The sequence below is a fragment of the Dendropsophus ebraccatus genome, chromosome 1, assembly GCF_027789765.1.
Source record: "Dendropsophus ebraccatus isolate aDenEbr1 chromosome 1, aDenEbr1.pat, whole genome shotgun sequence".
Classification (NCBI taxonomy): Eukaryota; Metazoa; Chordata; class Amphibia; order Anura; family Hylidae; genus Dendropsophus; species Dendropsophus ebraccatus.
In genome coordinates this window covers 88,284,970-88,298,920 of record NC_091454.1, presented here as the reverse complement: position 1 = coordinate 88,298,920, position 13,951 = coordinate 88,284,970, and the positions used below count along the sequence as shown (strand labels likewise).

Genomic DNA, 13,951 nt, shown 5'->3' with positions numbered 1-13,951 from the left:
TAAACTGTCCATAGGAACGAATCAAAATGTGCCTAAATTTTTACCACAGTTGACAGCTGAACTGTGATTGCTGGCTATGGGCAATTAACACAGGTTTCTATTTTACACACTTTGATAAATCGGTGCCTGTAAGTATACAGTCATGGCCAAAAGTTTTGAGAATGATACAAATATTAATTTTTACAAAGTCTACTGCTTCAGTTTTTAAAATGGCAATTTGCATATTCTCCAGAATGTTATAAAGAGTGATCAGCTTAACAGCAATTACTTGCAAAATCAATATTTGCATAGAAAATGAACTTTATCCCCCAAAACACATTTCAACATCATTGCAGCCCTGCCTTAAAAGGACGAGCTAACATCGTTTCAGTGATTGCTCCATTAACACAGGTGTGGGTGTTGATGAGGACAGGGCTGGAGATCAATCTGTCATGATTAAGTAAGAATAACACCACTGGACACTTTAAAAGAAGCTGGTGCTTAGCATCATTGTTTCTCTTCTGTTAACCATGGTTATCTCTAAAGAAACACGTGCAGTCATTATTGCACTGCACAAAAATGGCCTAACAGGAAAGATTATCGCAGCTAGAAAGATTGCACCTCAGTCAACAATCAATCACATCATCAAGAACTTCAAGGAGAAGGGTTCCATTGTTGCCAAAAAGGCTCCAGGGCGCCCAAGAAAGACCAGCACGCGCCAGGAACGTCTCTTAAAAGTTTTTCAGCTGCGAGATCGGGCTACCAGCAGTGCAGAGCTTGCTCAGGAATGGCAGCAGGCAGGTGTAAGTGCATCTGCATGCACTGTGAGGCGGAGACTCTTTGAGCAAGGCCTGGTCTCAAGGAGGGCAGCAAAGAAGCCACTTCTCTCCAGAAAAAACATCAGGGACAGACTGATATTCTGCAAAAGGTACAGGGAGTGGACTGCTGAGGACTGGGGTAAAGTCATTTTCTCTGATGAATACCCTTTCCGATTGTTTGGAGAAGACGAGGTGAGCGCTACCACCAGTCTTGTCTCATGCCAACTGTAAAGCATCCTGAAACCATTCATGTGTGGGGTTGCTTCTCAGCCAAGGGAATCGGCTCTCTCACAGTCTTGCCTAAAAACACAGCCATGAATAAAGTATGGTACCAGAATGTCCTCCAAGAGCAATTTCTCCCAACTGTCTGAGAGCAGTTTGGTGATCAACAATGCCTTTTCCAGCATGATGGAGCACCTTGCCATAAAGCAAAGGTGCTAATTAAATGGCTCAGGGAACAAAACATAGAGAGTTTGGGTCCATGGCCTGGAAACTCCCCAGATTTTAATCTCATTGAGAACTTGTGGTCAATCATCAAGAGACGAGTAGACAAACAAAAACCAACAAATTCTGACAAAATGCAAGCATTGATTGTGCAAGAATGGACTGCTTTCAGTCAGGATTCGGTCCAGAAGTTGATTGAGAGCATGCCAGGGAGAATTGCAGTGGTCCTGAAGAAGAAGGGTTAACACTGCAAATATTGACTTGCTGCATTAATTAACTCATTCTAACTGTCAATATAAGCTTTTGATACTTATAATATGATTGCAATTATATTTCTGTATGTGATAAAAACATCTGACAAACACACATAAAAACCAGAGGGCAGCAGATCATGTGAAAATATAATATTTGTGTCATTCTCAAAACTTTTGGCCATGACTGTACAGGCAGGGAGGCTGAACTGTGATCATTATCAATAATTCTAACAGGAGTAGAAAGCTTGTGTGGAACAGTCCATGTTCTGTCACTGTGAGATCACGACCCAGCTGAATGAAAGGATTCCTGGAATTTGTTCTGTCACTGTGAGATCACGACCCAGCTGAATGAAAGGATTCCTGGAATTTTCAGATAGAAAGTTAGCTTCTTTAACCCTTTAAGGACACAGACAATTTTTATTTTTGCATTTCTGCTTTTTCCTTCTTGCATTAAATACCATAGCGCTTGCATTTTTTAACCTACAGACCCATGGGGTTTTATTTTTTGCAGCAGCAATTGTACTTTGCAATGACACACTTAATTTTTCCATAAAATATACTGTGAAACTATATATATTTATTTATTTATTTATTTGCGCAGTAAAATTTAAAAAAAAACATATTTTTTTCCATTTTGTCAGGGTTTTGTCTTTGCTAAGCTCTCTAGGTAGCCTCTAGCGGTTTCCGAGTAGGGACCAGCGTCGGAGTGTCGCTAAGGCCCTAGGCAGTGAATACAGTATAATAGATTGGCTCAGTGGGAAGCTGATCCCCACTAGACCACAGGTCCCTGGCCACGGTCCCCAGCTGGTGGTAGCACATTTATCTCAAGGGTTGTTAAGGGGTTGAAAACTAAGCAATTTTCTTCATTTTTTCATTCTTGCTTTTCAAGGACCACATTTTTCTTTTCTGATAACATACCCATATGAGAGCTTGTTTTTTGTAAGACAAGTTTTACTTTTTAATGACACCCTTAGAAGTTCCTACTATAATTTATACTCTAAATTATATTAGCTCTTACTTTACATTTTTATGAATTTTTAAAATTACTGTGCAATAAAAACAACAATATATTCTCTAGGTTAAGGCTATCTACCCATACACATATCAGGCAAAGGCAGACGACTCCTTTTATAGACAGCCGCTAATAAATTTACCTATAGCTGCTTTTATTATATATCCAAAACTGACAAGGAACACATTGTCTTCTGCATCATTGGTCCTATTTCCCCATATTCGCAAGTTCTTTAAAGCGAACCGGCTGTGAGTTTTCTTTTAACTGTGGAAATTGGCAATTAATCTAATTTTCTGTGGATTCCAGGTGCAGCACAAGAAAAGCGTTGTAAAATATCTTTTTTTAAAGTGAATAAATGGAAACAAAACATTAAAAACATCTTGATTGATACAGTATTGAGTCGTATGCACTAAAATATATGCAGTTACTTTAATGGCATGTTGTCAGTGTGGGAATTAATGGCTGTCTGAGGAATGCTCTGTCACAATGACTGCACTTGGGCACGCAAACCATCAATATCTACTGATGGCAGTTTACTGAAATTGCTGACCAATGATATCCTAGATGTGCTCAATGGAAGACAACTTGAAAGAGGCTGCAGACCATGTTACAATGTTTAAACCAGGCAGACTTCCTACAGCAGCACAAGCAACTTGTGTCCTAGTGGTGTTGTGTTGAAAAGCAGCTTATTTGGAGAAAGTATTTGTCGCTTTGACAATATGGCCATACCACAGGTTCCACAACTAAATCAATGATACACCAAGTTATTAGTGTACCCAGAATAAAGAAGAAAGGAGTCCAGTTACTGCATATTATGTCAACCCATGCCATAATCCCTGAGTAGGACCGATGTAAAGTTGCCTATGTTGTTTCTAGACCAATCAATTGTGTCCAAGACAAAAACCGAACTTATCATTGAAAAGGACAGACTCAATAACATTGAAGAGGATAGACACGACTCAATACTGTATTAATCAAGGTGTTTTTAATGTTTTGTTTGCATTTTTTCATTGTTTGCATTGTTTCCACTTTCTACAAGATATTTTAAAAGGCTTCCCTTGTGCTGCACCTGGAATCCCTAGACAATAAAATTAATTGCCAATATACTCAGTTTTAAGCTAACTCACAGTAGGTTCGCTCATAAGAACCTGCTGATATGCAGGGCCGTATTACCAGCTGCTGCTGCCCTAGGTACTAAACCTGAAGACGCCCTATCTTCACTCGCCAATTAGCAGCATGAGTTTCTGAACATCATATTGATACCTAATCAGTCTTAGGCCGCATTCCCACATTTACTGTACGTCACCACATGCAGCCGAAACACGACACTCATGTGGTAACCAATATGGCCAATAACCCTGGTAACAGCACATGACTACTGGCGAAGAAATGGGAGCGTGGTTTCGTAATACCAGACCTGACCAATACCACCATACCCCCCCCCCCCCCCCTTCGAAAAGACACCAGATTTACTTGCAAGTCTAAACAGGAGGTGGGAGACTAAAAAAGTGAAAAAAAAAAAAAAGTTGTTTCCTTCTCCCTGCTCTGTGGTGCTGCCCCCCTGCAAGGTGCTGCACTAGGCATCGGGCCACGGGTCAATACGGCCCTGCTGATATGGGAAAATATAGCTAATGATGCTGAATACAATGTTATTCTTGTTAGAAAGTTTTTGATATACAGTGGTTCTGGAACATAATCGGTTCTGAAAGTCTGTTCCTGTGACTGTACTGGGCACCAGGAGAAAGGAGGGTGGAGGAGGGGAATTAATTCACTGACTGACACTATAAAACCATCAGATGGCTTACAGTTTGCTCAGCCAATCAGAGCTGAGCAAGCTGAGTCATCTGATAAGGGAGGCTGGCCTAACAGGACTAAGAGCAGCCTCCCTCTTGATGATGTCATTGACGCAAGGTGGAGCCTACAGAAGAGCCTGTGTTCAACAGCAATTAGTTAAGAATGAGTTTACTTCACTTCCTGGGGGGAAGTAAGGAGGGAAAAGATGGGGAAGGGGGGCAAATAGGTGACTGAAGCATATTACAAAGTTATGTAACTTTTTAATGTATTTCAATTGTCCTTTAAGATAACATGTCAATATAACCACAAAAATGGGTAATTTTACATGTTTCCCCACAAATAACTTGTTTAAGTTTTTTAATACAGAATACGGCAAAATAATGGGTGCATCTAAAATCTACATCCTGTCCCACAAAAAAAGTCCTTATATGGTTGTGTCAATGGAAAAATACAAAAGTTAAATGAAGAAAAAAATGAAAACACAGCAGCCCAAATCACTGTGGTTGGAAGTGGTTAAAGTACTAGAACACTTTTTTTATCCTAGGTTCACTATCCATGGTATAAAGACTAAGGGCCCTATTCCACAGGAACGATAATCGGACGAATCGGCCCCATTCAGCCCGATTCAGCCAAATATCGCTCGGTGGAATAGAGAGAACGATCAGCCGATGATCGTGTCATCGGATTATCGTTCATATAGGGCTAGACTTAAAATCATCATTCCCCCACTGCTCATCGCTACGGTGGAATAGCGGCGCACGGCGGGCGACCGACGATTTGAGAAGCACAATACATTACCTGCAGGGCTTCTCCTCCGCTCTGTCTTCCTCCCCGGAAGTGTGGCCTGTCAGCTGACGGAACGCTCAGCCAATCACAGGTCGGGGCCCCCGCGGCCTGTGATTGGCTGACAGGCCATTCTGAAGCTAGAGCGCGCGGGACCCGGGGAGGAAGACAGAGCGGAGGAGAAGACCTGACAGGTAATGTATGCTGCAAGGGCTGCAGGGACATTGGTAACGATGTCCCTGCAGCCCTCGCTCAACAATCATCGGGCCGTGGAATAGGCCCAGTAAACGAGCGGCAATCTAACAGATCGGCGCTCGTATACATCGTTGATCGGACCTTGCTCGGCCCGTGGAATAGGGCCCTAAGGGCATCTGTAAGCAGACTGAAGTAAAATGGAATAATAGTTTAAATGTGATAGCACTTCACATACTATCTGAAAGATAACAGATTTGCTGGGTATTTTATAATTTTTTTAAGAAAACACAATTGCCAAGTTGTGCAATTATAAATTTGTTACCAGAAAGCAGATGCCAATAGCTGTTATCCCAGTAAATGTGTAAATAAAATTTTTTACTACCTTTTACCTTGGCAAGATAAATCAAATTGCCAGCTGTGACTTAGAACTGACAATATTATTTGATCTCAATCCACAAGCAAAAACAACAAATAACAATGTTTTTTTCCCTATAAGTTCAAAGTTAAAAAGTTTACAGCTCTTGCCTGCTGCCCAGTTATTATGTTGTCCGTTACCACACTAAACCATTTTTAAAGTGGTTATCAAGTATAGAAGATACATTTTTATATAATGTTAGGGAAAAACGTCTGGAGCACCTAGTATGTCTGTGGATTACATGGACAGCCCATTGACTTTAATGGGCACCACATAATGCTTCACTTTATGTATGGTGGTCACTTTTTCTAAGATTGCCTTCACACGTAACAGATCCGCAGCGGATGGGCTGCTCGTACATACAAAAATTTTGGAGAGAAATAGTAGAAAATATAGAAGACAAATTTGGTAGTAAAATAATGTACAACCCATAGTGCATTATTATTGGCTATTTGCTGGACATTACTGAACATTACTTAACATTTAAAGAATGGAAGAACCCGTTCCTTAAAAAACAAAAATACGAACAAATATTTTACTCCAGCAGTATCAGGGGCATAAAGAAATGTATGAAGTATATGGTGTAGGTAGTTTTTTTTGCCCCTCTTCCATTATTTCGTTAATATAGAGGTTGTAAATAAAAAAAAAAAGAATTGTTTGGATAAAACTCCAACATGCAGGCAAAGTTCTTTTTAAATTGTTCTTAGGTCATATGGTTTATTATAATATATTATTAATAGTTCCACAACTTTAGACAATCATTCCAATGTGTAAGTATACCCCAATAGATAGGACGTTTCTCAACAGGGAATATATGGTATGGTGAAGAAAGCGTATAAACGTAGATATTGCTGAACCTATTGGTAGTATAGTATGTGATTAACTTGCAGACCGGACGCATTAACACATTGGAATGATTGTCTAAAGTTATGACATGTTTTCCGATCCACATGTTGTGGAACTGTCAATATTACCTTATAATAAACCTTATGGCCTAAGAGCAATTTGAAAAGAATTTTGCGTGCAGTTGATAACTACTCCTAGGCTATGTTCACATACAGTATTATTGCTCAGTATTTTGGTCAGTATTTCGCAACCAAAACCAGGAGTGGATTGAAAACACAGAAAGGCTATGTTCACACACTGTTGAAATTTAGTTGACGGCCATGATTTAATGGAAAATAATTGCCCTTATTTCAAAACAACGACCTACATTCTCATTGAATTCGACAGCTATGAATCCAAAAATAAGATCCTCAGCCCTGACCAAATATGTATTCACGGATTTATTGATCTATTGGTCCCTTTATCGAACCAAAAGAATAGTATAGTATAAATTCACGATCCTTGTGGTTGATAAAGGTCATTGGAAGTCCCAAAACACATTACACATAAATTCCTGCTATGGTTTGCACCTGTTTGCAGGCTCTGGAAGAGACCACGCCTCTTCACCACCTTGCCCCACCCCTACCCGCCCATCAGATGAGCAGGGCGTATGTCTTGGAAAAGGCACATCTTTTACCTGATATTCAGCGAATGCCTTGGCATGCACAGTGTACAATACTTCCGCCAGTGAAATTTTAAAGCCAGTCTATGAGTTATAATGGGTGGGTATAGAATGAAGCCCTAATCTGACCTTGAACCCTCTATCCCTGGCAACTTGGAGCACTTGCTCTAATAGGCGCTAAGAGCGAACCGCACATATTGGAGACAAAAAGGATAAAAAAGGGCATAACATTAACATAGATGTTTTCCAAAAACAAAGCATTACTAGACAGAGATTGGAGACAGGACAGGTCATACTTTATAATGAAAATCACCAAGTGTAACTGAGGTACACCAGCCATAATAAGAAGTATTGTAACCCTTGCAAAATATCCAGATCAAATTACTAAAAAGGGTATAGCTTAAACAGATAGTTTGTTACAACAGCTGTGATTACTACGGAACTTACGTAGTGCTGCCTACTAATGTCAGTTATCTGCGGCCACTATTTACTGTCAGTTCACACAATGGAGCGTGCAGCTGGGCCCGCATCCAAATACAGCAGTAGTAAAGATCACCCGTCTTGTACTGCAGTACCGGCCGGGATGATCTTTTCTGACACAGGCCGTTCCATGACCTGGCTGGGTCACAGAATGGCTGGTGTCTTACAAAGTGGGAACATAGTCTAAGGGTACTATTACACCAAGCAATTTTACGACGACTAACGATTAACGATAAACGATCTAAACGACCGCTAAGGCAAACGACCCAAAATCGTTCGCCCAAGTACACGAAACGATGATCGTTATTTATGATCGTTCTTGCGGTCATTTAGTCGTCGCTATTGCGTACGTTTCAGCTGTGAATTCTTATTCCACCGAACGATGTGCGAACGATCAAACGATAAAAATAGGTCCGGATCCTATTAAACGATCAACGATTTCTCATTGGCCGTTTAATCGTTGCCTGCTATTACACGAAATGATTATCCGAACGATTTAACGATTTTTCAAACGATAATCGTTCCGTGTAATACCACCCTAAGGGTTGAACACAACTGTACAGTGGTCCCTCAAGTTACAATGTCTTGAGGTTACAATATTTTAAACATATACTGGTCTTTCATGGACCATTGTAGCTTGAGATCAGATTATACACAAAATGCTACAGACAACACAAATCTGTTACATGTATGAAAGTGAACATTTTACTGGTAAAACACCTTTAGGCCGGGTTCACACTACGTAAAAAACGCGGCCGTATTTCATAACAACGACCGTATTTGCCAAAATAATGGCCGTTATTTGTGAAATAACGGCTGTTGTTTGCGCAAATACGGCCGTTATGAAATACGACCATGTTTTTTACGTAGTGTGAACATAGCCTTCAAACTTAGTTGTTGGTTGTCTAATAGCACCCTTCCACAGTATAGTGCAGTACTGCATGTTCTTTACTGCTCTTTACCTGTGCCAGGATGAGCTGCTTTTCTGGACACCAGGTGAGGGCACATCTAATTTATGTTTCTGTAATCCTGTGCAAACTGTACAGGCCCCTGAAAAGCTCCTGTCATCTATACAGAAAGTGATTTACAGCTTTTTTGTAAATCTTTCAGATTTTTGTATTTAAAAACTTGCTTTTCTTTGCTTTATTTGCTTTGTTTAACCTCTTAAGGATGCAATTATTTGAGAAGAAAAAACTTTTTCTCTTCAAAATTTAGGGACAGTTTGCAAAAATTAGCATTTTCAGAAATTTTCTTGTGAATAAAATTGTCATGCCACATGAAGGTGCGTGCACACTACGGAATTCCAGCGTATGACTTGCGGCGGATTTTGTCGCTCGTACCCACACACAGTGGCACGCATCTCCGCCCGTGCCATAGACACTATTCTATGCACGGGCAGATTCCGCCGGAAGAAGTGAATTGTCAATTCTTTCGGCAGAATGCTTAATCGAGATGCACGGGTCGAGATGCCCGCCGCCCCGTGCAGGTACGAGCGACGGAATCCGCCGAGGGTCATTCGCGGGAATTCCATCATGTGCACGCACCCTAAATCAGTTAATAACATCAAACATCACATTTACAATATGTGTACTTTATGTTGGCACCATTTAGTATGTGTTCTCTTACCTTTTTAGGAAATTAGAATGCCCATCATTCACTATTAAACCCCTCATGACCAAAGGTCATTGATACGCACATGTCCAGGTCAGCCTGAAGCAGTAATCTCATCTTCATCTTCTAAGTGCCATAACGTTTTTATTTTTCCACTCACAGGGCTAGTTGGTGGCTCATTTTTTGCACCATAATCTATAGCTTTTACTGGTATGATATGGGTGCAAAAGGAATTTTATCACTGTTTATTTATTTTTTTCTGATGTACAAAAAATTAATTAATAGTGATAAAATTCCTTTTCCACCAATATGATACCAGTAAAATCTATAGATTATGGTGCAAAAAATGATCCACCAACCAGCCCTATAGGTGGAAAAATAAAAAGTGAGCAATCCTGGTGCCCCCTCCCCCAGCCTCTTTTCGTTTATGCTATTCACTGTGTGGGAGCAATATTGTTATATTTTAATAGATTTGTCAATTTCACAATACTGAATATTTATCTATTTTTACACATTTTTATTTGTACAGTGGGAAAGTGGGTGATATAAACTTTTATTGGGGAAGCTTTTTTATATATTTTTTTAAAACATTCTGTATTTTTATTTTTTTACACTTTCTAAGCTCAACCACAATGGCCTCAGGTTACAATAATTCAACATACAACAGTTCTTTCTGGACCACTGTAAATTGAGACCAGACTCAACATACAATCCTACAGACTGTTAGGATTTGCAGTCTTGTAGTGGTTTTCTACAGTACAGTGTGATACTACATGTCACGTAATGCCCTTAACTTATGCCAGGATGAGCTGCTCCTTTGGGCATCAGGTGAGGGCAGCTTCATTTTATTTTTCTGGGCCCCTGTGTGATCTGTACATCTGTACTAGAAGTAAACATTTAAATAGAATTAGGTTTTACCCCATTTAAAGCGACTCCGTACCCACAATCTGCCCCCCCCCCCCCCCCCCCCCCCCGAACCACTTGTACCTTCGGATAGCTGCTTTTAATCCAAGCTCTGTACGTTTGGCAGGTGATGCAGTTATTGTCCCCAAGCCCTAGGATTGCGACACCCCTCCGTTCCTGCCCTATTTGTCATTAGGAATGCTGGATTGTTAAGTGCAGTATTCAGACAGGTGAGGAATAGGAAAAATCCTGCCCGGGGGCTTTCCTGGTGATGAGGAGGGACGGAGGGGTGTTACAATCCTAGGGCATACACACTCTAGGCCATGCCATTTTGACACAGGACTGCAAGTTTAAAAGTTGTTTTTTAGGACAATAACTGCATCACCTGCCGAACGGACCCCAGGACAGATCTTGAATTAAAAGCAGCTATCTGATGGTACAAGCGGTTTGAGGGGAGTCAGATTGTGGGTACAGAGTTGCTTTAAGTATCTGTATGATGGTGTCAACACATCCTTAAATATGTGCAAGAAATGAAGGATCTATATACCCCAACTAATTCCCTGGGCTATTTCAAAAATGTATTTAGCACCTTCACATTTAGATGAAAGACTTTACAAGAAAATTTCAAACTAAAGCTTGTGTCATCTTGCAGTGATAACTACGGAGCTTATTTGACCATAAAGAGTTCTCAGGTTTTATGAAAATTAATCCATGCCATGAAAGGTAAGACACATGGCTAACTGGTACAGACTCATGTTGGACAGGCTTCAAACTATTAAGCCTTTGTTCTTAAGACTTACAGAGTGGCTTTGATGTCTTGGATAAAACACCCCGGGCACACTAAAGACCAAATGCCTGATTATGTTCTAACGAAAGTACAATCAGTAGTGCACATAAGTTAAAAGGGAGCAGAATTAAAATGCTTTTGTAATTAAAACTTTATTGACTGTTTATGCCTCATTTAACTCAATCTGCAAAATTGATGTGTCTATGGTATAACTCTATGATTATACTTATGTTACAGTTATTCAAAGAATCAAGTTCCAGCTTTTTCAAGGCATGTCGATGCTGTAAGATACATTAGTAGGAGGTACAAGCATCTTGCTGGTGTTAAACAGCTAGATGGAGTCCTTATTTACTCCTAAAAATTGTTGAGATGGCTGTAAAACATGACTGATAGGCCTTTTAAAAGTTGTCAACAGTGTCATTTTTACTGCCTTAACTGTTTCTTTAGGCACAGTGCTCAGGTGTAAGCATGGTACCTCTTTGGGTCCTGGCTCTGATTCGAACTAAGGACAAGATTTGCACAGAATCTGTGTTAATGTGTTTGAGGTAGTAAATTTGGATTGTGATCCCATTGAGTACATATATATCTATATAAATACATACATTTTCTGTGACAGAAAACAATGCTCTGTTTAATAGCTGACAAATGGCTTATAATTTAAACAAATAAAGTAGATTATTTTTGATTCAAGGTATTTGTTTTTCACGATCAAGTTGTGTGGTCATTGGCCACCGAACACAAGAGGTACAATTTGGTCAACATGCACTCGTTACAGGCTGTGGCACATGTCTAAAACCTGTGTCCTTTATCTCCTCATTACAATAAGAATTGTATTTTACTTTAATAAATTTGATGTGTTTATTTATTAATACTATTGTCACAGCTTTTCTTTAGGAAAGACTGATCAATGACATGGTCAGCAATCAACCCAACTGACAAGTTAGGGAAATTGGAAAAAAAATATTTTCATAGCAAAGCTCCATCCTGCAGATCATCTGTCAACTGCTCTTGGAGAAAGTTAGAACCAGCTCTATTCAGAATGTTGTGAAATCCATTCCTCAAAGAAAACAGGCCATCATAAAAGCCTGAGGAAGAGCAACAATGAACTAATTGGGATTTCTTGCTAATGATTCCATTACTTTTTTTCTACTTGAAATGGAAATAATGTGTTATTAATTTATTAATTAAAATAATTGCATTCCATTTGTTTAGCGTACATTCCACAAACAGAATGCTTAGCTATTAAACATCAACTGGTGCACTGTTTAACAATGATTCCTGTCACCTTGGTACTGCATTCTGCTTTCCACTCATCACCTATATGCTAGCCACTACTAACATAGAATACTGCAGAGTGGTGGCCTGAGAATTCCCTGTGAAAAGGTCCACTTTAACTGTCAGTTGGCCATTTTTTTTTTAAAACATGGCCACTTTCTTCCAAAGACAGCCCCACTTTTGTCTCCAGCTTTGCTGCTCAGTTCCATTGAAGTAAATGGAGCTTAATTGTAAACCGCACCTGAACTGGAGACAAGAGTCGTGTTGTCTCTGAAAGAAAGTGGCCATGTTTTTGTAGCACTGGATAACCCCTTTAATATATTGCTGCTGATGCATATAAAACAATAAACATGCTATCCTTACCTTTCTGGCTTCCATCTGTGTCCTCCTCTAGTGTCGCTGGTGTACCCCACTGACTGCAGTGCCTCCACTTTCAAGACAAACTTGTGTCGGGAGTGACAGCCCGCTCAGTCAATCACTGGCCAAGGGGTTGTCCTGTCTCAGTCGGTGATTGGCTGAGTGGACTGTCATTTCTGAGATGAGTTTGTCTTGGAAGGCTGCAATCAGCGGGGGACACCAGTGACATCAGAGGAGAATAACAAGGAAATGCGAAGAGATAAGGATAACAGGGGGAGATTTATCAAACTTGATGAAAAGTGAAACTGGCTCAGTTGCCCCTAGCAACCAATCAGATCTCACCTTTCATTCATTTTCCAAAGAGTCTGTGAGGAATGAAAGGTGGAATCTGATTGGTTGCTGGGGGCAACTGAGCCAGTGTCACTTTACACCATGTTTGTTAAATCTCCCCCAACATTGTTTATTGTTTTCTATGCACCAGCAGCAATACATCCAATATGGCTGACCACAGGACAACCCTTTAAAGGGGTAGGCCACTTTAAAGTAAAATTGCTCAGTGTACAGTATTAGTAAGTGGACTCACTGTATATACTGACAGCAGCTCCCTGTGTACCTCATAGAACTAATATCAGACTCCCCTCCTCCAGACTGAGCTGTCCTGCTCTGTGGGGTTTTGGTCCATAAGATTGCTTACATGGAGGAGCATGTGACCAGGCCCCGCCCCCAGTGTCCACCACTGAGCCTGTATATGTCTATGGAGAACACAGTGGACAGGGCATGGTCACATGCTCCTCCATGTCGGCCATTTTGTGGACTGAAACAAAACAGAGCAGGGCAGCCCAGCCTGGTGAAGGGGAATCTGATATTAGCTCTATGAGGTACACAGGGAGCTGCTATCGGTATATCCAGTGAGTACACTTACTAATACTTTGTACTGACCAATTTTACTTTAACCTCTTAAGGACATAGGACGTACCGGTACGTCCTATGTCCTCACTTGCACTTCAAAGCGGGGCCGCGCGGCGGCCCCGCTTTGAAGTGCCGCGATCCCGGGTGCCGCGTGTAGCCCGGGACCGCCGCTATTAGCGGGCACGGTCTGATCGCCGTGCCCGCTAATTAGCTAATCGGAGGCAGCTGTCAAAGTTGACAGCTGCCTCCGATTACCGGAGGCAACGTTTCCCTGGTGTCTAGTGGGGGAGATCGCTCCTCCGGGACCTTGTCCCGGAGGAGCGATCTCCGTTACTGATGCCGGCCGGGGACGCGTCCAAGATGGCGCCGTCCTCGGCTCGGCACTCGTTTACTTCCGGCTGCAGCAGCCGAAAGCAAACGAGTGCCGA

The 13,951-nt window shown here is 41.0% G+C and overlaps 1 protein-coding gene across 1 annotated transcript in view; it reads right to left on the bottom strand.

Moving 5' to 3' along the window:
- WIF1 (WNT inhibitory factor 1) overlaps positions 1 to 13,951 on the bottom strand; it is a 69,227-nt gene that overhangs the window by 45,835 nt on the left and 9,441 nt on the right. The gene's annotated exons all lie outside the window — the stretch shown is intronic.